At 33.4% G+C, this 26,646-nt stretch overlaps 2 pseudogenes; both read left to right on the top strand.

Moving 5' to 3' along the window:
* Window positions 1–1,000: 1,000 nt before the first annotated feature.
* On the top strand, window positions 1,001–4,473 carry LOC145624737 (short chain aldehyde dehydrogenase 1-like; annotated as a pseudogene).
* A 21,198-nt stretch (window positions 4,474–25,671) lies between these two features.
* On the top strand, window positions 25,672–26,076 carry LOC145624736 (short chain aldehyde dehydrogenase 1 pseudogene; annotated as a pseudogene).
* The last annotated feature ends 570 nt before the right edge of the window (window positions 26,077–26,646 follow it).

The raw sequence follows: 26,646 nt of genomic DNA, 5'->3' as shown, positions 1-26,646 counted from the left end.
GAGAATGACCAAATCCTACTACGTATTTATTTATTCATTTTTAGTCACCCAAATTTCATTGTTATATTGTTTTTACTCACCTTCCTAAAAACTTATGCTAATAATGGCCAATGAGACTTAAAAAGGAATAGATGAAGTTAAACGTAATTTAGACATTTCAATCAAGTAATATCCTAGTATAGTACGTGTGTTTTGGAAGCTAGCACTTTATTATGATTTAAAGAGAAATAGAGATAGAGCAAGGCCCTGTTCTTTTGAGCTTATGAGCAGAGAGCAGATTAAATTTCAGTAAAGTAGAGCAGATTTCGAGATAGCCAAGCAGAACAGAGTCGAGCACAGCCGAGCATAGCAGATTTCAACATTATTATTAATACTATTATTAATGTTATTATTATTAATGTTGTTATTATTATTATTATTATTATTAATTACTAATAATAATTATTATTAATTATTAAAATTATTATTATTAATTATTATTATTATTAATTCTTATTATTAATATTAATATTAATATTAATATTAATACTATTTATTATTATTATTATTATTATCATTAATAATTATTAAAGTTAATAAATAATAATAATAATTATTATTATTATTATTATTATTAATTATTAAAATTATTATTAATTACTATTATTATTATTAATTATTAAAATTATTATTATTATTATTATTAAAATTATTATTATTATTATTATTATTAATTATTAAAATTATTTTTAATACTAATAATTATTATAATTATTCAAAATAATAAATTATTATCATCAAATACAATATTAATTATTATTATTGAATATTAATTATTATTGTTGTTATTATTAATTATTATTTGAAAAATAAGCAGAGCAGAGCCGAACAGATTTCTTTTGAGCAGAGCAGAGCAGAGCAGAGCAGAGCAGGGCTCAGCAGAGCAGAGCGGCTCTAAAGAACAGGGCCCAAGAGTAGTAAGATATTATCAAAAGCGTGGATAAGTAGAAAGAGGCCTAGAATGAATGGCATATCATCAACAGCTCCTCTTACTGCCCAAAGGTGTGAATTACTTCTTTCTTGATTTTTAGATGTGAAAATATTTTCATTGTTCTAATAATGTAATCATGGAATTGATATATGAATTTATAACGGGGTTGGGGAGTTGGTTTGGAGGGATAACTACATGTTATCTAGATCTGAAGATGGGAAGGGTTGAGCCTAAGTTCAAGCAAAAACAATTTGTCTTCGTGTCAAAATTAAAATCACTGGCTTTTCATATCATTTTTAGGCCGAGCCAAAATTATTATAACTAAAAGATAAATGTTAAGTTGTCTCAAAACCAGGAAAAAGGGTCAATTTGAGTCTAAAATTTGAAACCAAAAATCGGCCCAAATCTAACTAATTTTCCGGTGTTGACCACATCACATGCCAATTAAGAAAAAAGGAGGGAAAGAGTTAATTAAAAGTCACGTGATTGGCACGTGATGTGGTCAACGCCGAAAAATAAAAGTCAACGATGACTTTTCGACCAAGGGTAGTTTCTTTTAACATTTACCCCTTTATAAGGTAGTTTCTTACGACATTTTTTTATTAGGTAGTTTCTCATAAAAAATAAAAAAAAAAAAAAAAAAAAAAAAGTGCTTTATAAAGTAGTTTTTCACAAAATGTCCTTAATATTATTATTTGTTGGCAAATCACATATACGCAGGTTGAAAGGTAAGGTTGCAATTATAACAGGGGGAGCAAGTGGATTTGGAAAGACCACAACAAAACTCTTTGTCCAACACGGCGCCAAAGTCGTGATCGGCGATGTTCAAGATGAGCAAGGTCTTTCCTTATGCAATGAAATCAACAACAACGATGACGGAGATGTAATCACTTACGTTCATTGCAATGTATATGATGACAATGATGTCAAAAGCCTCATTGATCACACCATCTCTAAACACGGAAAACTCGACATCATGTTCAACAATGCTGGTATAGCTGGAGACCCTGACAAATCTATTTTAACTTCCACAAATTAGAATTTTAAAAGCGTGTTTGACACAAACGTGTATGGTGATTTCTTAGGAGCTAAGCATGCCGCGAGGGTGATGATTCCGGCTAAGTCCGGTGTCATTCTCTTTGCGACTAGTATTGCATCGGTGATATCTATTGAGTCAACTCATGCATATGCCATGTCGAAGCACGCAATTGTTGGTTTGATGAAGAACTTATGTGTTGAATTGGGGAAATATGGCGTAAGGGTGAATGCGATATTGTCAAGTGTTGTTTCTACGCCATTAGTGATGAATGCATTGGGGATGGTGTTACTTTATAAGAATACTACAAGAGGGGGGTGAATTGTAGTTTAAGAGAATTGAGTCAAATATTTGCGGAATTGATAAAACAAAGCTAAAGGAACTTAAAGTTAACACAGAGAGATTTTACGTGGAAAACCTCTTGGCCCTAACAAAAGGAAAAACCACGACCACTTGGGATTTTAGGAATGATTCTTCACTATAACAGGGCAAACAACCTATTACAAACTAAGAATCAATCTTCAAGTTCCTCTATGAACTTGAAGTTCCCAGCAGCAAGTCCCACTACTTGCCACTCTTCTCTTCTCTATTCTTTTCTCTCTTTCTCTACTGAATTCTCTTAGAGTTCACTCAAACTCCCAATTCCCAAATTACAACTCAAGTAGATAAAACTTTAGTGAAAGTAATTAAGACAAACACTTAAGTGGAATGCAACACTTGACTCTTTAGACAGGAAGAAAGATAGAAAAATATAATTGAGCAAGGTGAAGTTATCCCAAGAATAACTTCAGTATTTATAGGAAAACGATTCTTGGTAAAAACGCCATCACTCCTACCACTTGAGCCACTACTGCTGCATATCAACGCCACTACTTTCCACCACTTCCAGACTTTCAATTATGTCCTAGAAATCAGGACACGTTGATCCTCTTGAAGCAGTTTGCACGTAAGTGGTGAAGACTGAATCAACAGTTAGTTGCACAAGTTTAGGAAGTTAGTTTTTCTAAGATATTTTTCTGAAAATAAAAAGATATTTATTTAAAAAGATAAAACAGAAAAGATATTATCCAAAACCGTTTTTCCTATTTTCTAGCAATCTAACAAATTCTATCTTTTTGACAAATTCAAAACGCATTCCACTAAGTATTAATTCCCAATTAAACTCACTTACATAAAACCTAAAATATAAAATATTCCAGACTTTATTTTTCTCTTAGAAGTCTCTTCTCCGAGTCTTCTTTCCTTAGCCTCAGCTCTTAAGCTTCAATTCCTTTACAGGAACACTGCAACTAATCTCTTTATTCAATTCTTTTAGCTCTAGTTTTCTTGCCTCAACTTGTTCCTGCAACTTGTAATGAATAAGCTACAAAACTCAACAAGGCATTAGTCTATTTATTTGACTTGTGTTATCATCAAAACATCAAGGGCAACAGATGGATAAGAAGAGGATTGACGAAAGAATTTGTGAGTCTTATTCTCTTAAAGGGGTTACACTAGAGCCCTTGGATGTTGCTAATGCAGCATTATTTTTAGCAAGTGATGAAGCTAAGTTTGTGAGTGGTGCTAATTTTATAGTTGATGGTGGTTATACTATCACTAATCCATCATTTTCTATGGCTCTAATGAAAAAAAAATTTGTATGAAATTAAATAAATGTCATGTAAAATAATGTTTACATAATGCCATAATGGTCCATAGCTAGCTAAATTAATAATAAAATGGAACATTTATTTGAAAAGCCATTTTGTATAATAATTTAAATTGTTGGAGATGATATTATTGGTGAACCACGTAAATCAATGTGTTCAGACTTATTATTATTTCTCATTATACTTTCTTATACTGTTAAAATAAATAGGTAATATACATGAGTTAGGATGGTTTCTCATCATCTAATAGACGTCATTTGTGTTCGGGTTTAAGTTAAGGCCCATCTATTAACGTCTTCAATTCATAGAGCTTGGCTCTATAAGACCTGGGTCTACCATTTATCCATGTAATCAAGGGAAACTAAGTCTGTAGACCCACACTTTATGCATGAGAATGGCCCAATCTAACACGAGCCCAACACATCACAACTTCATAAGATAATCGACAACACAAATTCTTAGCTACACACTAATGTATAGCTAAGCTAGTTGCACCAGCCACCAGCTAACTATATGAACATATAATACCTCAAAATGAACATATATATTTTTTTTCCTTTACTTGTATCTTAACTATCTCTCTCTCTCGATCTCTTTTCTTCTTTCTTACCTCTATTAATTTTCTCACCCCTCTATTTTCTTCTCATTTTGAAATTTCTCTCTCCTCTTTTTCCCTTTCCATATCAGTTAATTTTCTTTATTTTCTCACTTTCCTTCAATCATTAAACTTTTTTGTCCTTCTATTTCAGGCATTGTCTAATTCATCACTATTGGAGCATTTTCCATTGCATCATTTTTGTCGCGATCGTGAATCATGAGGTAATTTTAAGTTTTTCATTTTCTTATATAATTATATAAATGTTATAAAATTGTTGATTTCTATCAATTTTGCATTTGTGATTCCTACTCTTAGTAATCTATCATGTTATAGATCGATAATTATTTATTTATGATGAACCAAGATTAATACATTTAAAGTGGATATTCAAATTTATAAAGTTAACTAGAGTAGCTAACGCATGCAATGCGCGAGTCATAGCTAGCCATGTTTAGATTTTGGTTGTTGGCCACGTTCATGATGGACAATATGTAAACAAATATACATAGGGGTATAGATGTCCGCACACTATTTTTAAGAGTTCAAAAAAAAAAAGCAATCAACATTAATATGGGCAATAAGTAAATTAACATTTTAGAGGGTATTAATTTAATGTCCAAATGCTATTCATAAGAGATAAATCACTAAATTACACAAAGAAAAACCTAAATGCAATTAACATCTTATCAATAGGGGCATATATGTACGTATACAATATTTTAAGGACATAATTGTATGTCCTCACACTATTTATAAGTGTTTTTATCATACATGTACTTTTTAAAAGGTAAGGAAATAATTGCAATCAAACTTGTGCACAATTTTTGTAAAAAAAAAAATGAACACTTCGTACTCTAAAATTGAACATTTAGTTTATAAGAAATGAATACATTTTAGTGATTTATTTTATTTTCATTTTTCAATAATAGCTATATACAATGAATTTAAACATATGAGAATATGAAAATCATGTTCAATTTTAATATACTAAATGTTCACAATTTTTTGTTTTTACGCATTCATTTTTAAATACTAAATGTTCTTTTCTTTTTTTTTATTTTTTTTTTATTTTTATTATGTGTTCATATATTTTTATAAAATGTTCATTTTAATAGGTATGGTCCAGCTATTCTATGATTACCAAATATTCATTTTATTACCAAATTTTTATTTTTAAGTGTTTTTTTTTCATTTTTTATTACTAAATGTTCAATTTTTTTTACGTGATCGTAGTTTTTATTAAGTGATGTTCATTTTACAGAATGGTGCAGCTACCCTAGCTACAGACTACAACATAGTTATCAAAACCGCGATCCGGATCTTAGAATCGAACGAGCCTATTGTAATCCCCCGTATTTATAAATATATTATAAATGAATTTTTATTTTATTTATAATATTTATGTGTGTTTTTCCGGGATTTAAGTTTTAAAGTTCCAAATTATTTTTGGGTTGATAATTGATTTTGTTCTAAAAGGATTTTTAATTGTCCATTCTACAATTTATGCCATACATATTAAACAAAGCTAGTCCATTTCATTAACTAATTGGCCCATTATTTTTTTTTATGAGGCCCAATACTCCTACTAACCCTACAACTCTCTCTCCTATAAATACAAAAGGTTAGGCCCATTATTCCCCAAAATTTTCCCCACACAAAAGGTTAGTCTTATTTTTCCTCCTCTTTATTTTCTTTATTTTATTTTTTTCCCTTTATTTTATTTTCCTTTTTTTTTTCTTTTCTTTTTCCTTTTTCTTTCTTTTCTTTTTCCTTTTCACATGAGTTTTCACTCACGGTCACCACCACCGCCCACCACCAACTGCCGCCTGCTGCCCTCACCACCGCCGGCGACCACCAGGCAGCCTTGTCGTGGCTGCCCCCTTTGTTTTCCTATTTTGCTTAAAAGTATTAATTTTGTTTATGTTTTGATTTTATGGTATAAAGTTTATATTTTTAGTATCAAAATCATGTTTTTAATAGTTTAAACTTATAATTTTCATATTATAATGTTGATTTAATTTTCAGATTTTATAATTTTAAAACCTAGGGTTTTAATTTGTTTAAATTGGGATTTTAGGGTTCTTATGACTAATTAAATTGGGGCTTTTGTTCCTATTGCATTTTTAATGATTAATTAAGCATAAAAACATGTTTTTAATGAAGTTTTAAGGAGTTTTAATCTAAATTATAATGCTGGAAATTTGGTTAAGTATTAATTTATTGTTGTTGGTTGTTTTCTAGGAAGTGATTATTCCTTAGGAGACTTTTAAGTGATTAAAAGTGACACAAAGGATTGTTTACACGAGGTACGTACATGTCTACTTCATTGTAAGTAGTATCATGTTTAGGTACTAAAGAAAAGAACTTAGTTTTATGATTAGAGAACACTTGGATGAAAATTGTTTGATTATACATTTAATTAATTCATGTGCTTATGTTTATGAGATATGTTTTGGTGAATTGGTTATGTTTGTATGGGATTATGGATGCAAGCATGTTGAATTATATTGGATTAATTGTTTGTATGGAATGTTGATACAAGCATAATTTTATTGGATTGGTTTGTTAACCACATTTGGATTATTAAAGGATTGGAATTGAATGGTTTAAGTGGAATGAATTTATTAATTATTCCACAAGGTTGTTATTTATTTTATTTATTAATCAAGCATGACTTGTTAGTATGTTGAGTAAAAGTGGATTAAGCCGAAATGGCTAGGTGGGTTGACTATGTTCAACAATTTGGATAATTTGGAAGTTTAATGAAATTAAAGGTCAATTTGTGATGTGATCACCATTGTCCTAAATAAGATTAAAAATAAATTGATGTATGATTTTTATGTATGGTCTATTTGATTGAGTCGGCTATTAATTAAAATTGTAATCACATAAAGTGAAACATGGATGAGCAATAAAACTCTAGAAAGTGTGCACTTCTAGAGTATTGACAATTATGGGTTGGGGTACACGGTGGTAGCCCGTGGCTTTCCGAGGCTTGTTTGATCAATATGTCCTCTTTTCTTTTGGTATTTACATTTTTTATAATGAAAGTTAGATGGGATCCTATACTAACTTTGTGAGAATGGAGTCGCACCCATTCTTGCATCGCGCTAAACTTTTATTTTAAATGGTCATTTGGGACCAAAATGATTTGGTGGATTGGACAACCTCGTCTATTGCTTACTCCAAATTAAATTAATTAAAATTAAATATAAAGAGTCAAGTGTTTGGAATTAATTAGTAAGTATGTTGAGTCAATTGAATTGTTTAAGTGTGGAGTCTTGATTAATGAATTCACGTTGTATGTTTATTTGTTTTAATTAGTTGAGCATGCTAGGTTTTGTGCATTGAAGCTTGTATGTACTCAGCTTTGCTGATTGCGTGCTTTTATGTGTGTTTTCTTTTGGTCATGGCCTTCGCCTTCCAATGACCCTGTGATGATCCAATTATTACACTTGTATTATTGGGGAGCAGTATTGCATAGGTTAGCTTGATGATGTGAAGTTCGGGGATTTGACATACGCATTGTCAAGGGATTGGTGTGATTGAGAGTATTCGTTCTTTGTGTTGAACTTATTTATGTTTTACTACTTTAATTATGTTTTGGGACTTTGATTATTGGTTTGGTTTTAATAAGGGTCTTTATGGTTCCAATTTGTAAGCTTTGACTTATTGGTTTTCTAAATTATATTATTTTAAGATTTAAGTTGGATTTCCGCTGCAATACTTTGATAAAGCCTTAACGTTTTAACACGTGGCGGTAACATGCCAATGGTTCTCCTCTATTTTTATTTAAAGTAAGTGGTTTGGAAAAGGGAAAATTATTGGGGTGTTACAAATACACCCAGTCAATTTGGATCGTCCATAGAATCGGTCTGCGGTAGGTTCGGCCATAGGATCGGGAGAATCGTATAGGATCGGTAGGATCGATAACGATTCTACGATCCTATGAGCGATTCTACAAAATAAGATTAAAAGGAACATTATTATTTTAGTGGACTTAAGTATGGGCCTGCTCATCTGGTTTCTTTTCAATTTTGTTGTTTTTTTCTTTATTTTTCCCCTTAGTTTTTATTCATTTATTATTTTTGTTTAAAATAAGCTAAATTTGCGGACTTACCATTGGTCTTGGCTAGTAGATATCGTGGTTCTAACCCTGCCCGATTTCACTCGAATTTCACTGATTGATGTAGCTGATTATGTTACAATGAATTTAATTATCTAATTTCTGTGCAAGCATGTAAAATGTATGTAAAAATTTTAATAATCTTTAGTGAGTGGAAGCTAATTTCTTTGGATTTTATAGACATGTAAAGCATCATTTTTTCTCTTTTTTTTTTAAAAAAAAGGTTAAATTTTTTTTATTAGAATTAGAATATAAAATTAACAAGTAGTATTATAAATGTAGATTGAGTATGTATACACATTCGTCATGAACTGTATTTAAGGAAATAACTTTTTTAAAAATTGAAATATTATTAATATATACTAATTTAGTTTAAATATGAACAAATATTGATAAAATTTAGTAAAATTTTATTTTTTTTGCAAATTTTGTAGGATCGGTCGATCCTACGATCCGATTTTACGACTCGATCCTACCCTCATCTTCCGATCCAAAGTAGAATCCCGATCCTGAAAACATTGGACTACAGTATGGTGCAACTAAGACTTATTGATCGTCGATAAGCCACGGGCCGTGTATAACATGTATATCATTTTTCCATATTTAGCACTAACACGATCTGTTGACTATTATTATCCTCTTTCTATATGTTCTCAATAAATCAAATAATTCTTTTTTTTATTGTCGAAAAAAGAAATAAAAAACCTATATTTTTTTTAAAATACTACCTCCGTTTTATATTATTTGCAATGGTTTGATATTTTCTTCTGTATTTAATCTCAAATCATCCACCGAGTATATGCTACGCTACCGAACGGAGTACTATTTACATTACTTTGTTTTATCTATCACCCTGAAAGCATATATTAAAGACAAATAAGACTAATAGTAGGAAAAGAAGTTAACATACATGTGCGTGATTTAGACATTTAATATCTACCACATATTACATAGTAGTATAGTTAGAGGTGTCAAAACCGAACCGATCCTAAAAGAATAATCCGTTTCAAATTATAACCGATCCGATTTGATCCGAGAAATTCAAGACTCAAACCCGATCTGTAACCAAACTGAGCACAACCCGAATCCGAACTTGACCCGATCTGATCGAACTTAACCCGACAGCGATTTGATCCGACCTGAACTCAACCCGAATCCGATTTGACCCGACCTGAACTCAAACCGAACCGATTTGACCCGACCCGAGCTCAACCTGATCCGAAATTGACCCGAAAAATAACCGATCTAATCCGATATGTTTTGACCCGAACTGATATTAACCCGATCCAATTTTAACTCGATTTGATTTTTACCAGATCCGAATTTAACCCGGTCATAATTAATTATTTACTTTTTTATTCAAGTTCTTATACTATATATTTACTAATTATTAATAAGTTAACTTTTTTACTACAAAGAAATAATCCGGAATCTTAAGTTTACTTCATGTACATATCAATTATATTAATTTACTTTCTAAGCTTTAATAAATGCCACAAGATCTAATAAACCTAAACATTAAGCGGGAGTTAATTGATTTGCTTGTAAAGCTCTAGTTAAATGCTGCCTAAAGCCTTATAGACTTAATTATTGTATATTATAGATCATTTAATGTTTAGTTTGATAACTCATATGATTCGTAATATACTAATTAATATTACTTTAAACTTGTTGGAAATATGTTATATTGATAAAACCGAAGTTATTGGTTAAAAGTGCGGAGTACAATTGTGCATTATTGTAGAATTATAGGCGTTATACATCGCACGGTTATATCACTACTAGAAAACAGGCAAATAGCGACGGATTTGTTCCGACGGACACATTATTCCGTCGGAAAAGTCGAAATTTCCGACGGATTTTCATTTCGTCGGAAAATTCCGACGAATTTAACAATTCCGTTGAAAATCCGTCGGAAATTTACGACGGATTTTAAATCCGTCGGAATATATGTACTTTGCGACGGAAAAATCCGTCGGAAAAGACAATTTCCGACGGATTTACTGTCCGTCGAAAATTTTCGTCGGAATATTATAATATTTTTAAAAACATCTTATACTTTTACAAAACCCTACACACTCTTTCCGCCTCCTCTGCTCTCTTTGTCTTTCAATTCTTCTTCTCCCTATTCTCGTTCTCTCTCCTCTTCTCCCTTCTCCTGTTCGTCTTCTTCTCTCATCTTCCCCCTTTAGTTTTCCCTTTCCTCTTCTCTTTTCCCACTTCTCTTTATCGCCTCTTTCTTCTCCTCTCTTTCCTCTTCTTTTTTATTTTTTTTTTGTAGTTTCTCAGCGGTTTGAGGGTGGTGGTGAATTTGGCTTCAGGATAGTGTTAAACAAATAAAGGGGTTTTTAAGGTCAAATTCGACCATGAAAACACTAGATCTAGTGTTTTCGTGGTCGAATTTGGCCTTATTAAACTGATTTCAAGCTTAATTTTGAAGCAAATTCAAGTTTAAAGGTATGTATATGTGTTTTTAATTTTTTAGTTTCAATTTTTAGGTTTCATGATGGTGATACGTTTTGTGTTTTTTTAAAATAAATTTTGGGTTTTCCGGCGAAAAGGAGGAAACTGTGGTGGGTGGTTGGTGGTGCCGTGGTGGTGGTAAGTTTTGTTTTTGTGTTTTGCGGTTTGGGCCAGGATTGGTGGGGATCTGGGGTTTGTTTTGGTTCGTGGGTGGGGTTTGTTTTTGTTCGTGGGTGGGGATCTAGTGGTGGTTTGTTTTGGTTCGTGGGTAGGGATCTGGTGGTGGTGGGGATCTGGGTTTGTTTTAGTTCGTGGGTGGGGTTTGTTTTGGTTCGTGGGTGGGGATCTGGGCTAGGGTTTGGCTTGTTGTGATAGGTGGGAGCTGGTGGTGTTGGGTGACGGCAGGCGGTGGTACGGGGTGGCAGTGGGCGTTTTTTTTTGTTTTTTTAAAACCACTTTCCGACGGAATATCCGTCGGACATTTCCGATGGAAAACAGTCCGTCGGAATTTTCCGACGGACTTTGGCGGGCCTAAAAATCGCTTCCAACGGACTGAATTCCGTCGGAAATTCCGTCGGGAAAGTGCTTCCGACGGAAATTCCGTCGGAAAAGGGTGTTTTTACGACAACAATTATGGCGACAACCGGTTGCGACAGAATTCCGTCGAAAACGGGTTTTCCGACGGAAAACATGGTATTTCCGACGAAAAATTTCCGTCGCAATTTTGGTGTTTTCTAGTAGTGATATACTCACTACATACATATGCAATAATTTATGCTTAAATAAAAAGAATTTACATAGTAACAATTAACTATCAATATGTATAATGTCAAGTTTTTAATATACAAATTGAATTAGTAATAAAGTAAATCTAACAAATTTCTTTAAAAAATTATTGAATCAGTAATAAACTAAACTAATAGTACATAACTCATAGCCTCATATGATTGTACAATTGATGAAGAGTTGTAAACTTGTAATAACCTAAAAAAAATGACATACTTTTTTGTATATATCACCATATGTAACTATTATTCGTCAATATATCACTAGCTCAGTCTCACTTCTCACTTATATAGGTATGATAAGTCATCGATAATTATTCAATCTCAATTTTCCTCAAACATAAAAATTACACATAACTTGATCAAATGAGAAAACTAAAACTTCGTGCTTCGTAATTAATAATCATATTGACCCAATAATAAGGTAAAAACTAAAAAATATCTCTAGTTTAAAAATAACCTTATTTGGATATGAATTTGGTCAACTCGACCAAAATCCAGCCAAACACAAAAAGGAATTGAACCGAAATTGACCGAACCAAACTTGACCGAACCGTAATCATCCGAACCGAAATCAACCCGACCCAAATTCATCCGACCCGAAGTTACCCGACTAAACCTGTTTTAAACCCGATCCAAATATATCCGAACCGAAAGTGAATCGATCTGAAGTTGACCCGACCCGTATCCGACCCGGACTCGATAGACCATGACCCGAATTTGACCCGACCTGAATTTGACCCGATCCGACCCGATCCGAGTTAAAAGGATAATTTTGATCCGAACATATCCGACCCAAACAGACCCGACCCGAATAGAGCCGACCCAAACTCCATCCGGTTATCCGAAGTACATGTCTTTCATTTTGGAAGCATGCACTTTAATTTATAGACATTAGACAAGTTGCAAAGGGTGGTGCCATTTTCCACCCTACATGATTATCTATTGAAAGAGGATTAGAGAGCAAAAGTTGTAAGAAATAAAATATCAAAAGCGTGGATAAATAACAAGAGGCCAAGAATGAATTGCATATCATCAACTGCTCTTCTTACCACCCAGAGGTGTGAATTACTTGTCTCTTGCTCATTTTCTTAATTCACTTAATTAATTATTTCTTTTTTTTGGACATGAAAGTTTTGTCATAGTTTAAAGGTAGATTTAGGAGTACATTTGATGTAATGTTTTGACCTATAATATAAGAATAATTTATTTATTTTGTTAGTTATGATATGATAGAACATAAATTAAGGATAAGTATTAGTGAAAATGTTACTTGATAGATATATCACTTTCCGACTTTCTCAAAATTTGATTTTCGGACACTTTTTATTTACGTCCGTATTATAATGTTTTTAACACTATTGTTTTATTTGTGCAATAATTGAATGACCTATCAATTTCCTTTCCTAATTGGAACTTGCCTAAATGACTACAATTAAAGGTATTTGTTGATAAAGTTAAAAGTATGAGGTAGTTAAATTGTTTGAACATCACATTTTATAAAAGTAAAATAAAATCTATTGCATACAAAACAATGTTTTAAATTTATATGGAAAAGTTTCATGTTCTCATAGAAAGAGGAGAACCCTTCAAAAATTGCCTTCCAATTCCATAATTGTTAATAAAGTAATCATAAAATCGATAAATTAATAATTCGGTCGTGTTAATAATTTTTGTATGGAGAGATAGCTACATGCCTACATCCAATTACAATTTCATATTGTATCTCACTTTTACCACCTGTACTAGCTACTTTGTTTTATATCCAATGGTGAGACTTAAGAGAGATTCTTTAGGAGAGAGTTTATATTTTTTTGCAAAGGATACCAATAAGTTGGAAGTTGCTCAGTTTAGATACTCAATTTTGAGTCTCATTTGACATAAAATGTGGCCTCTTATCAATATATAATATATTTTGTAATTTATTTAAGTTTTAATTATTTTTATTTTTTTAAAAAATATATATATTACAATATAGATGGTAGGCCATAATAAATTGAAAGTGACATTATTACATTTTAGAGTCTCACCATAAGGAAATTAGACTTCACATGAGTTGCTAAATAGAGAGGTGGGTTGGGTACCACCATTGGAGAAAAAAAAAAAAAAAAAAAAAAAAATCTAATTTTGTATTTCAATACTTATATAGTTGAGTCTCACCATCGGAGATATAAAAAAAAACAACTCGTTTTGTATTTCAATACTTATAGCTGAGTCTCACCATTGGAGATAGTCTTGTCGATCTAACACTTCATATTTTCTTCCGTATTATAATGTTTTTTACACTTTATTTCACTTTATTACAAATATAATTTTCTCCGGCCACTCCACTTGATTTATCAACATGTACTGTTCTTTACATCTAATCAACACATTCATTACAAACTCTCTTATCTTTTAGCTTATTTTTTAATAATTGAAATAAAAATATAAAAGTTTCTACAGAAATACAAATTTAATAGTCAGCCATGATAATAATTAAACAAATAATAAGTTCTTGGAAAAATTAATGATTTTATAAAACAAAAAGAATTATAAAATAAAAAATAAAATTAGGTGGAAAAATTCCCTACAAAAATCCACTATAGTATATTAATATGTTCCCTCCGTTACAGAATAGGGGACACTTGACATCTTTCACAACTTTGATAAGTAAGTGGATTTGGAAAGAAATGTTGATCCCCTAAAATGAAATGTTGATAAGTAAGTTGTTGGATTTATCTTAATGTATATTATTGAAATTCTATTTTTTTTTTTTAAATAATAACGTTAAAAGACGGTCAAATTTGACAGAAAAATTTGACTTTCTCAATTATTCTAGGACGGATGAAATCATTATATACGAGTAGATTGTACGTAAATAAGATATGCTTTATTTAGTTATTCGCCGTTATCAATTAGTTAGAGGACTCAGATATGATGGTGTAATTTGTTGACAAATCGGACACAACTTTGTAGATTGAAAGGTAAGGTCGCAATTATAACAGGGGGAGCAAGTGGATTTGGAAAGACCACAGCAAAACTCTTCGTCGAACACGGCGCCAAAGTCGTGATCGGCGATGTTCAAGATGAGCAAGTGAAGAAATATGAGTTAATATGCAGAAAACTTGTTCAGCAAGATGAAGTTTTAGAGAGAGAAAAGAGAGAGAATGTATTAAGGAGAAAAATAGAGAGAAGTATATTGTGTGCATTACAAAAGCATGAGCTCAGAATTACATAAATATATAGTACTAAGCTATTACAAGGGAAATGATGTCAGCACTCATAACAAACTCGTGTCTAAGTTTGTTATAGCAGGAAGTTTCCAGAAGCAAGTTAGTTATAAACCAACTTGATGATTTGGCAATCAGAGATACTGCTCAGGGAGGAAATAGCTGGTCATATTCCTCATCTTCAATACCCCCCCCCCCCCCCCCCCGCAAGCTTGAGGTGGTTGAATCAACCAAACCAAGCTTGGAACTAAGATAAGAATGCTGCTGAAATGATAAAGCCTTAGTCAAGATATCTGCAAGCTGCTCTGTAGAAGGAAGATAAGTGAGCTCAATGAGACCTTCCAACACTTTTTCTCTAGTAAAATGGCAATCAATTTCAATGTGTTTAGTGCGTTCATGCATCACAGGATTTCTACCAATGTGAATAGCCGATTGATTATCACAAGAGAGTTTGACAGGCTGCAAATTAAGAACACTCAACTCAGTGAGCAATCTGACCAACCAAGCAACTTCTCCAGAAGCTGCAGCCATAGCTCTGTGACAGGGTAAAGTCGTATCCCCTAATCAAAAATAATTACCTAAATCACTAACTAAGGTAGATAGGGAAGTAGGGTCGATTTCCACAGGGAAACAGGTCTTTTTACTCCTAATTAAATATTATAATCTAAATTATTTAAGTAACCAATATTTATAATTAAGTAAAAGACTAAAATACTAAGGTTGAGAATGGGAAGAAAATAATATATGAAAGGATCTAGGGCATAGGTTCACCAATAAATAATACTTCAGGGTAAAACATAGTAATAAATCATTGACATTGCATAAATAACATGATTAACAGGCTCTCGCAATTTATTAATCAACATAGATCTAACAGGCTCTCGCAATTTACTAGATCTAAGTCATTATTGAAAATAGCCTTTTAATATCAAATTAACATCTGCTCGATTCATCAATTTAATATTGCTATACTTTTACAAGCCGCAATTGTAAAACATTAAAACAATCCAATAAGAAATCATCATGCAATACCAATAATCAATAATAGTCAATCATCAATGCATCAATTAACCAGATTGTAAAGGGCTCTCGCTACGTATTACAATCACACAATTAATTTACCGGTATTAAATCTCATCTCTCGAATCTTGACTTAACCATTTATAAATTAACTTGCCTATTGAAACTAGACCTAAACATTAATTCTCATCTCTCGATTCTTGAATCAATATTGTCAAACTCATGCATAAAAGATAGGCCTAATCTAGTCACAGAGCATTAAATCAATCAATAGGAAATTAATCTAGCATTAATAATCAACAACAATAATTTACCCCTTCATATTATTTATTAGATCCCCATAAACCCTAGAAATTAAACTGCTCACACATATTAAAATCTAAACTAATCAAGGTAATAAAATAAGTCATGATGAAAGGAATAAAATAAATAACTGTAGGGAATAATTTCAAGCCTTTAAAATCCCACTAGCTTGAACCCCACTGTGATCATACACTAAAGTACGGTGGCGTCCAAAAGGGAAGAAGATAGAGCAAAAGAGTCGCCAACAAGTTTTTAAGGAACTTGTAAACCGTTCACGAGGTGAAGGTTACACCCCTTAACGATCCAAGAGATCGTCAACTCCATAAGGTCATGAACCAAAATAGGGTTCGGGGATGAAGGTACAAATCCAACCTAAAAGAGATTGAACATGCCCTAATAATAGGCCTCTACTTTATTCTGCTCGTATTCATGTGCGCTTTCTGACTAACATACAATCAATAGAATTAACCCTAAACCTATTTAATCTATGTTGGTTGAATTTAATGCACAAACAAACTATTATTGGCGATCACTTGAATTATAATCACAGTTAACCCTAAACAAGATTATTAGTTATCTTATTAAGCGTGATTGCAAATACCAATTCCCTTTAACATGCAATAAAGGTGATCAAGCAATAAATAAATAAATACCAAGCAACATAATAAATAATCATGATAATAATAATAATCATAATAATATCAATCATAATCATAATAATGTTCATGTTAATATTAAAGCATAATAAAAATAGCAAGATCCTAGGCATGATACTAACAAGATTAATAACAAACCCTAGCATGTTACTAAGCAATAAAAATCAAATCTTTAACCCTAACATGATACTAACAATCATAAATATTAGGAAGAGAATAAAAGGCATCATACTTTTAATCATACTTGATATTAGAGTTACCCTAGACATGATACTAGGAAGATCAAAACGCCCTAACATAACATTAGGAATCATAATAACAACCTAAGCATGATTTCTACATCATAATATCAATTAAAACCAATAAAGTACTTACATGGATGCCTCGTACCTCTTTCTAATAACAAAATACACACGTTAGTAACTTCAAGGAAAATAATAATCAAAACAATTAAATTAAATAATTGAAAGAGAGATTTGGGACCAAACCCTCAGAAATTAAAACCTTTCACTTCTAGGGCGAAGGCAACTTCGAATATGGCTAGGTGCTTCTAGATATTGCGAATGCGGAATTTTGTATGTTGAAAACAAAGTTTAGAAAAGAATACTAAAGAATTAATGAAAGCTTGAGAATGAAAAGAATTGGTGAACGATCGGTGTAGATGATAATTGATGCTTGTTGATGAATGAAAACGAAGTTTTTGATACGATATTTATAGAGAAAATCATCCAAAAAAGATAATTTATCAAAACAGAGTCTGAAGACCACAAAAACACATTGGCGCCAGCCCTGGCTCATTGGCGCCAGGACCAGTGGCTAGCGTCAGGCGCCAATGCTGGCGTCTGGCGCCAATCCTGGTTCCAGGCGCCAAGGCCTGGGGTTGGACGCCAATTCGGATTTCAACGCGTTTTCGAAAATCTGATAAATTTCCCATATTGGAAGATAAAACAATATAATTTCAGTCGAAAATGCTATTTGATCTAATTAAAACTCTGAAGAGTCCTAATTGAATTAAGAATGATAAAACCTTCTAGAATGTTCTAGAAGACCAAAACCATTCCTAATTGCATTAGGAATGATAAATCATATTAGGCCCTTCCCTAGATCATTGAGCCGTACTTAAAGCTCAAACCGGGCCCAGTTTAGTAAATTGGCCATAACTTCCTCAATATTCATCGGAATTGGGCTTATAATATATCGTTGGAAAGGTCTTTGCAAGCCCCATCCAACTACACCATTATTGGACCCATATCATGGACCAACCAAACTGGATTGGCTGTTTTCTCAAAATAAATTTTTCAAAAACAGAGAGAAGAGAAAAGAAAAGAAAAGAAATAAAACTTTCCGCAACACTAGACCTTTCCACACTTTCGTTTCATTCGATTATGATTCGACGTGAAAGGCACTCATCACTGGGTTTGGTTTTGGGGAGACACAAATGGGTGTCTACAATAACTAAGATTAAGGGAGAAGAAATTGTTACCAAAATAAATCTGGAATTAATGAAAGAATTAAGAACAAAGGTTTAGAGAGAGATTAAGAGAGAGAAAACTAAGTAGAGAGAGAAAGTCTAAGAAAGAAGATAAGTGAAAATAATCGTCCTAAAAACGTACTTAAAACAAAACTAAAACAACTCCTAATTAGAAACTAATTGCTCGACAAAAGAGCCTTTCCAGAAACACGCGCCCGATCGGGCTAGAGGCCACCCGATCGGGCGCGCCTTTTTTCTCGCACTGCTCTTCTCACAACCGCGCCCGATCGAGCTAGCAGCTCACCCGATCGGGCGCGCCTTTGGCCACGCACCAGCACACATCTTGCGCGCCTTGCCCGATCGAGCTAAGCTGCCCGATCGGGCCCTTGCTTCACCTCGAGGCTCGGAGCTTCGATTAGGCTTATTTCTTCGGCCCAATCCGGATATCCACTTAGGGTCTTGATCACTCGGTCCATATACCTCGGTATCCTGATTACCGAGCCCTTAATCACCGGCTCTCACCGGTCTTGGGCTCCAAAAGTGGTCGTGTTTCTCCAATGCTCGTGATTGCTCCAAAATATCTCGGGAAAATACTCCAAAAGCATAAATCCCTGCAAAAGTCAACCAAATCTACAAAAACACTGGAAAACACCAATTAGTAATAAAAGTGGCTCTAAAGAGCCAAAAACACTACTAATTATGACCGAGGGACGGGGGTAAAATACCATATAAAATGGACACATCACTCTGTATTCTGCTTCAGATCTAGATTTGGAAACAGTCCCCTGCTTCTTAGACTTCCCGGAGATTGGAGAATTTCCCAGCATCATGATGTATCCTGTGACAGACCTTCTAGTATCAGGACAAGAAGCCCAATCAGAGTCTGAATATGCTTGCAATGTGAGCTGATCAGTAGCCCTGAGTAAAATACCCTGACCCAAAGTAAAAGCAACATATCTAAGAACAAGATGCAGTGCTTCTATATGCTGAACTCGAGGCTGTTGCATAAATTGACTGAGAGTTTGCACAGCAAAAGCCAGATTAGGCCTTGTATGAGTCAGAAAGTTGAGCTTCCCCACAAGTTGCCTATAGAGAAAAGGATCAGAACAAAAATCCCATGTATCTGCTGTCAGACTGAGTTTCTGAGGCAAAGGAGTTTTGGCAATCTTAGAAACATCAAGACCAGAATGAAGCAATAATTCCTTAGAAAATTTTCTCTGAGTGAGAACAATCCCATGGGCCAGATGTAGCACTTCAATGCCTAAGAAATAATGTAGTTTCCCCAAATCTTTAATACTGAAAACAAAATTGAGGTGCTGTTTCAACTCCAAAATTTCAGCATCATTAGTACCAGTAATAATAATGTCATCAACATACACAACAATGATGATGAGATCATTTTCAGTATGTTTCAAAAACATAGAGTAATCATTCAAGGACTGCTTGAATCCTTTGGCCTGTAACTCAACTGTGAGCCTTGCATACCACTGCCTTGAAGCCTGTTTAAGGCCATAGAGAGATTTCTTCAGTTTACAGACAAGATTATCAGGGTTAGGAATCCCCTCTGGCATTTTCATATAAATTTCTTCATGCAAATTCCCATGAAGAAATGCATTGTTGATGTCCAATTGATACAGATTCCAGCCTTTATGTGCAGCCAATGACAAAAGACATCTTACAGTGGCCATCTTTACCACTGGTGAGAAGGTCTCATCAAAATCAATGCCAAATACTTGAGTATAACCCTTGGCCACCAATCTTGCTTTTAATCTTTCTATGGTCCTATCTGATTTAAGCTTCACCTTAAATACCCACTTACACCCTATGGCTTTCTTCCCTTTTGGAAGAGAACAAAGTTCCCATGTTCCATTTCTTTCCAGGGCTTCTACCTCCCTCTGCATAGCATCTATCCACCCTTGATCTTGAGATGCTTCAAAATAGCTAGAAGGTTCAGAAATATTTGCATATTGAGCTATATGAACCTGAAATACAGAAGAAATATCTGTATACTGCACAACATTACACCAATGAGCAGTTGCAGTAACATAGTCTTTGTGCCACACAGGATTCTTATGAGGTCTTTGAGATTGTCTTACAGGTGTAGGAGTAGATGCAGGAGAAGGTGATAGAGGTTCAGGTGGAGAAGGAGGTGTATGAATGTTAGTAACAGGTGTTGTATCTGTGGTAAAAAGAAAAGGTTCAAGAATAAGTGTTGGGGAATCAGATGTGTTTGGTGTAGCTATGGGTAAGAAAATAGGTTGAGGTTTATTATGGCCAGGAAAATGGTATGGTAAATGTTTTTCATGAAAATACACATCCCTAGAAATGACAAACTGTTTTGTTTCAAGGTTCATGACTTTATAAGCTTTCTGGTTTGGGGGATAACCAATAAAGACACAAGGTACAGCTCTGGTGTCTAATTTGCTTCTCTGAGACTTGATGGTTGAAACATAACAAAGGCACCCAAATACCCTTAAATGATCTAAATGAGGTTTAACTCCAAACAATTTTTCATATGGTGAACAAAAACCAATAGAACTGAGTGGCATCCTGTTAATCAAGTGAGTGGCACACAGTAAGCATTCTCCCCAAAGATAAATAGGAACATTAGACTGGAAAAACAAAGCCCTGGCGGTCTCAAGCAAATGCCTGTGTTTTCTCTCAACCACACCATTCTGCTGTGGTGTGTCAGTACAACTAGTTTGATGAACAATGCCATGTTTATTATAAAACTGTAAAATTGGACCTTCACAAAGTTCCTTGGCATTATCAGATCTAATACACTTAATAGAAGTGTTAAACTGATTATTTACCATTGCAGAAAAATTTTCTATTACAGGAACAACAACTGACTTGGCTTTCATAAGAAAAGTCCAAGTATGTCTAGAAAAATCATCTACTACAGTCAGAAAATAAGAACAACCATCATGAGTGGGTATTTTATAAGGACCCCAAGTATCTATGTGAAGTAACTCAAAGCAATGAGATGATTTGATACTACTGACTGGAAAAGGAATTCTAGTTTGTTTGGCCTTAGGACAAACTTGACATATAGTGTCCTGACCAGAACAATGTGACACATGACTAAGAACATGATGAATTTTATTGAAAGGTAAATGCCCTAATCTGAGATGCCATAGCTTAGCTTCCTCAGAATTATTCAACTGTGCAGCATCAGCAACAAGATTATCGCAATGCTTCTTACTGGCAGTATATTCTCCATTCACAGCATATAACCCAGACTCCAATTTACCAAGAACAAGTGTAATATTCTGGGAATGATCCTGAATGAGACAAGTATCATGAGTGAATTTTATTTCACAGTCAAGATCTTTACACAATTTATGTGTACTGATCAAATTGAAAGTGAAATCTGGAACATGAAGGACATTCTTCAACTCTAAGCCATTCTGAAATCTGATATTTCCAATATTTTCAACTTTCACATGCTTTCCATTAGCAACAGTAATTGTGTTAGGTGATTTATTGAATTTTTCATAAGAATGAAATAGATCAATATTGCAGCAAATATGATCAGTTGCACCAGAATCAATGATCCATTTAGAATTTGAACATGAAAGTAAACAAGTACCTGCCATGTGAGCTGAACTGTGATTTGAGTACACAAGATTCTGTGTGTTCTCTGATGCAGGATTGGATGTGTGTTGACTCAACTGTGAAGCATTCATCACCTCCATCATCTTAATGTATTGTTCAGAAGAGATATGAGCAGTTTCAACTGCCTGATCAGAATTATCATCAACATCATCACTATAGACAATTGCTGCAATTCTCTTGCCTTTGTTCTTAACAGCAGAATTAGAATTAGGATAGCCAATGATTTTGAAGCATCTATCAACTGTATGTCCAGTCATCTTGCAGAAGTCACAGAAGAGGGAAGAAAATCTTCTCTGGCCAGATGTACCCCTCCCAAGGTTATGATTATAACCTTGTTGAACTGGAGCAGATGTATTCCTGTTCCAGGTGTTAGGTGGCTGATACTTAACACCAAGTCTAGGACCTGAAGATGAATCAAAACGCCTTGTATCAGCTGCAAAGGCCATAGTATTAGCTTGATACTGTGAATCAGCAAGTAAACTGACATTCCTTTGTTTCTCTTCCTGAATTAGAAGCCTGTAAGCCAAGGAAACATTAGGAAGAGGTTGCATCATCAAGACATTAGTCCTGACATTGCTAAATTTACCATCCAGCTTCATCAACAATTGTATCAACCTTTCTTCCTGCTGCTGCTTAAGAAATTGCTGAGTCAAATTACAAGTACAGTTTCCACAACTACAAGATGGAACAGGATTGATTCCAGAAATTTGATCCCAAACAGCTTTGATTCCAGTAAAGAATTCTGCAATGCTACTAGAGCCTTGACTCATATCATGTAGAGTTTGCTGTAATGAATATAACTGAGCACCTGAGCTCTGAGAATAACGATCCTCAAGATCTTTCCAGATCTCTCTAGCAGTACTGAAATAGAGAACGCTTCTAGCAATTCCAGAATCCAAAGAATTCAAAATATAAGCAATTATCATCGCATTACATCTATCCCAAGCTTGAGATTCAAGCAAATCAAAAGGTCTAGATAAGGTTCCATCTATAAATCCGAGCTTATTTTTAGCAGCAAAAGCAATTATCATACTACGTTGCCACTCATTATAGCAATCACCATTGAATTTAACAGAAACAAGATGATTAGCAGGATTTTCAGAAGGATGCAAGAAGTACACACTAGCAGGATTTGAGTTAAGAGACAGAGTATTTTCAGAATTTTCAGCCATAATCGAACAAATTCAAACGCAAAATAATGTAATCGAGAATCAACTCAGCAAAACAGATTCAAAATAGAGATGAAAACAGAGATATCAAACCGAAATTGCAGCGTAAGACGATCGCCTGCTCTGATACCATGAAGAAATATGAGTTAATATGCAGAAAACTTGTTCAGCAAGATGAAGTTTTAGAGAGAGAAAAGAGAGAGAATGTATTAAGGAGAAAAATAGAGAGAAGTATATTGTGTGCATTACAAAAGCATGAGCTCAGAATTACAGAAATATATAGTACTAAGCTATTACAAGGGAAATGATGTCAGCACTCATAACAAACTCGTGTCTAAGTTTGTTATAGCAGGAAGTTTCCAGAAGCAAGTTAGTTATAAACCAACTTGATGATTTAGCAATCAGAGATACTGCTCAGGGAGGAAATAGCTGGTCATATTCCTCATCTTCAATAAAGGCCTTTCCTTATGCAATGAAATCAACAACAACGATGACGGAGATGTAATCACTTACGTTCATTGCAATGTATCCGATGACAATGATGTCAAAAGTCTCATTGATCACACCATCTCTAAACACGGAAAACTCGACATCATTTTCAACAATGCAGGAATATGCGGAGACTTTGACACATCTATTTTAACCTCCACAACACTAGGTGAAAAAAGGCATTTGGCAGCGGTTCAAACCCGGTCTAAGGCACCGGTTTGAACCGCTGCCTATGTGAGGGGTGCCAAAAAGGCACCGGTTCAAACCGGTGCCAAAAATCGAAATTGGCACCGGTTAACCGGTGCCAAAAAGGCCCACAAAAAAATATTTCAAAGTTTTTGGCACCGGTTAACCGGTGCCAAAAACCCCCCAATAATCAATTTTTTTTTTAAATTAAATAAACTAGAATTAAATGAGAATACCAAATATGAATCGAACATCACAATCAATATAATTCAATCTATTCAATATATATATATGATAAAAAAAATTACAGTATAGATCAATAAAAAAATTACAGTATATAAATCAAAAAAAAAAATTACAACATATAAATAAATAAATAAAATTACAATATAAATCACAAAAAAAAAATTACAACTTCACAATATACTTGTATCTTGATTCTTCAATTTAAGATCTAAATCCATATACCTGCACCAATTAAAACAACCAAAATGAATCGATTAACATGATTTAGCTGCGAAAAAAATAAAATATAAAAACCCCAGAAAATCGGAAAAAAAAAAAAAGAAAAGAAAATCAGTTTAAAACCTAGAAAAAAAACCCAGAACATCAAAATCAAAAATTAAAATATATAAAAAAAACTCAGAAAAAAAAAACCGATTAAAATAAAAATTAAAATCGAAAATCAGAAGAAAAAAACCCAGAGAATAAAAAAAATTCGAGAGAAAAAACCCAGAAATTAAAAAAAATCGAATTAAAATAAGTTTAAAAATCGATTAACCAAACCAGAAAATTGAAAATCACTTAAAAAAAACAAATTAAAATCGATAAAAATAACAAATAAATCGATTAAAATAAAACAAAATTCGAAAATCAATTAAAAACCCAGAAAATAAAAAATAAATCAAATTAAAATCAAGAAATAATACCCTAACCTTGCTCATGCATGTGTTCGTGGTGGATTAAACCAAAAAAAATTTGAAGAAACCCATAAAAAATTTCGAAGACACTCATAAAATCAATTAAACCCAAAATTAACTTCGAACAAACCCAAATCAACTTGTATTAACCCAAAATAATCAATTTTGAACAAATCCATAAAAAAAAACACCCTAAAACGCATGCATTAACCCAAAATCGATTATTGTAGCCGAAAATTAACCCAGAAATCAAAAACAAAATCAAAAAAGAAAAAAAAAACAATCGAAATCGAAAAAAAAAAAAAAACCCAGAAATAGAAAAAAAAAAATCAAGATCGAAATCAAAAAAATTAACCCAGAATAACCCACAAATCGAAAACACCCAGAAATCAAAATAGTTGAAATCGAAAGAAAAATTGAAATTGAAAGAAAAATCAAAAGCCCAGAAAAAAATTGAAATCTTAAACAAAAAAAAAAAAAAAAAACCGAGAAATCGATAAAAAAAAAATGTAATCAAATTTGATGGAAAGAAGGGTTTGAAAGAGAACGAGAAAGGGATTGAAAGAAGGGATTGAAAGAGAACGAGAAGGAGATTGAAAGAGGAGATGAGAGGAGATGAAAGAGAAAGGGATGAGAGAGAAAGGATGAGCGGCGAACATAGAGAGTGTTTTGTGAGTGAATTAGCTTTAGGGTTTGAGACTTACCTTATATATAAATGGAATAAAAAAAAGCCGTTTTTTTTTAAAAAAAGGAATGGCACCGGTTCAGACCGGTGCCTTTTTTATTTTTGGCACCGGTTCAGGCTGAACCGGTGCCTTTTCTCTTTTGGTAAAAACCCGCCCAATTCTAGACCGGTTTTGGGCACCGGTTTAGGCTGAACCGGTGCCATATGGGGGGTGCCTAATACTTTTTTTCTACTAGTGCAAATGAGAATTTTAAAAGCGTGTTTGAAACAAATGTGTATGGTTGTTTCTTAGGAGCTAAGCATGCCGCAAGGGTGATGATTCCAGCTAAGTCCGGTGTCATTCTCTTTACGGCTAGCATTGCATCAGTGATATCTATCGAGTCACCTCATGCGTACACCATGTCAAAGTACGCAATAATTGGTTTAATGAAAAGCTTGTCCCTTGAAATGGGACAATATAATGCAATATCACCCGGTGCTGTTTCTACGCCGTTATCAATGAATACATTGGGGATGGATAAGGAGAAAATCGACGAAATTATTGGTGAGTCTTATGTGCTCAAAGGGGTTACACCGGAGCCCTTGGATGTTGCTAATGCAGCATTGTTTTTGGCAAGTGATGAGGCTAAGTTTGTGAGTGGTGCTAATTTTGTTGTTGATGGTGGTTATTCCATCACTAATCCATCTTTTTCCATGGCTCTTAATAAACATTTTGTGTGAAATTAACGTACAATAGACCATGTTCCCAACACAATTCTGGCGTCTTAAATCTAATTGGTAAGGTGTACTCGTAAAAGTTTAAAGACATCGTATTGTACTTATAGTATTGTAGGCCTGTATATTTGAGCCATGGGGCAATTAGGTGGTTTTTCAAGAGTCATGTACAAAGGCCTATGTTTTTTAGGAAATATTTTGTAAATAGGACATAAGTATGCAGTCTATATTTAATTTGTATGCTTATATTTTAACTACTAGTAATTCTATAATCTGCATTTTCCTCAAAATTAATAAATTTTCCTTTTATTAGTCCGTGAAAATATCTAACACGTCGTTAGTAAATCATGTTAATCTTTAAATTTGTATGGTGTATTTTTCAAAAATTTCAAATAGGTACAGACCATATTATTTTAACACGGGCAAGAAAATCAACTAATATTAATATAGTTTGAACAAGTAAAATTTGAAGGAGTTATGTCTTAGTCGTGTGCAATTACTAGATATATAATTGGATCAAATTATGGAGATAATTAAGTTCGTACATTTGGGTCGTCGTTTTGCCATAACTAGAGG

Source organism: Chenopodium album, chromosome 3 (assembly GCF_948465745.1).
Source record: "Chenopodium album chromosome 3, dcCheAlbu1.1, whole genome shotgun sequence".
Taxonomy (NCBI): Eukaryota; Viridiplantae; Streptophyta; class Magnoliopsida; order Caryophyllales; family Amaranthaceae; genus Chenopodium; species Chenopodium album.
Note: the sequence above shows the minus strand (reverse complement) of the source record. Positions and strands in the feature narration are given on the sequence as shown.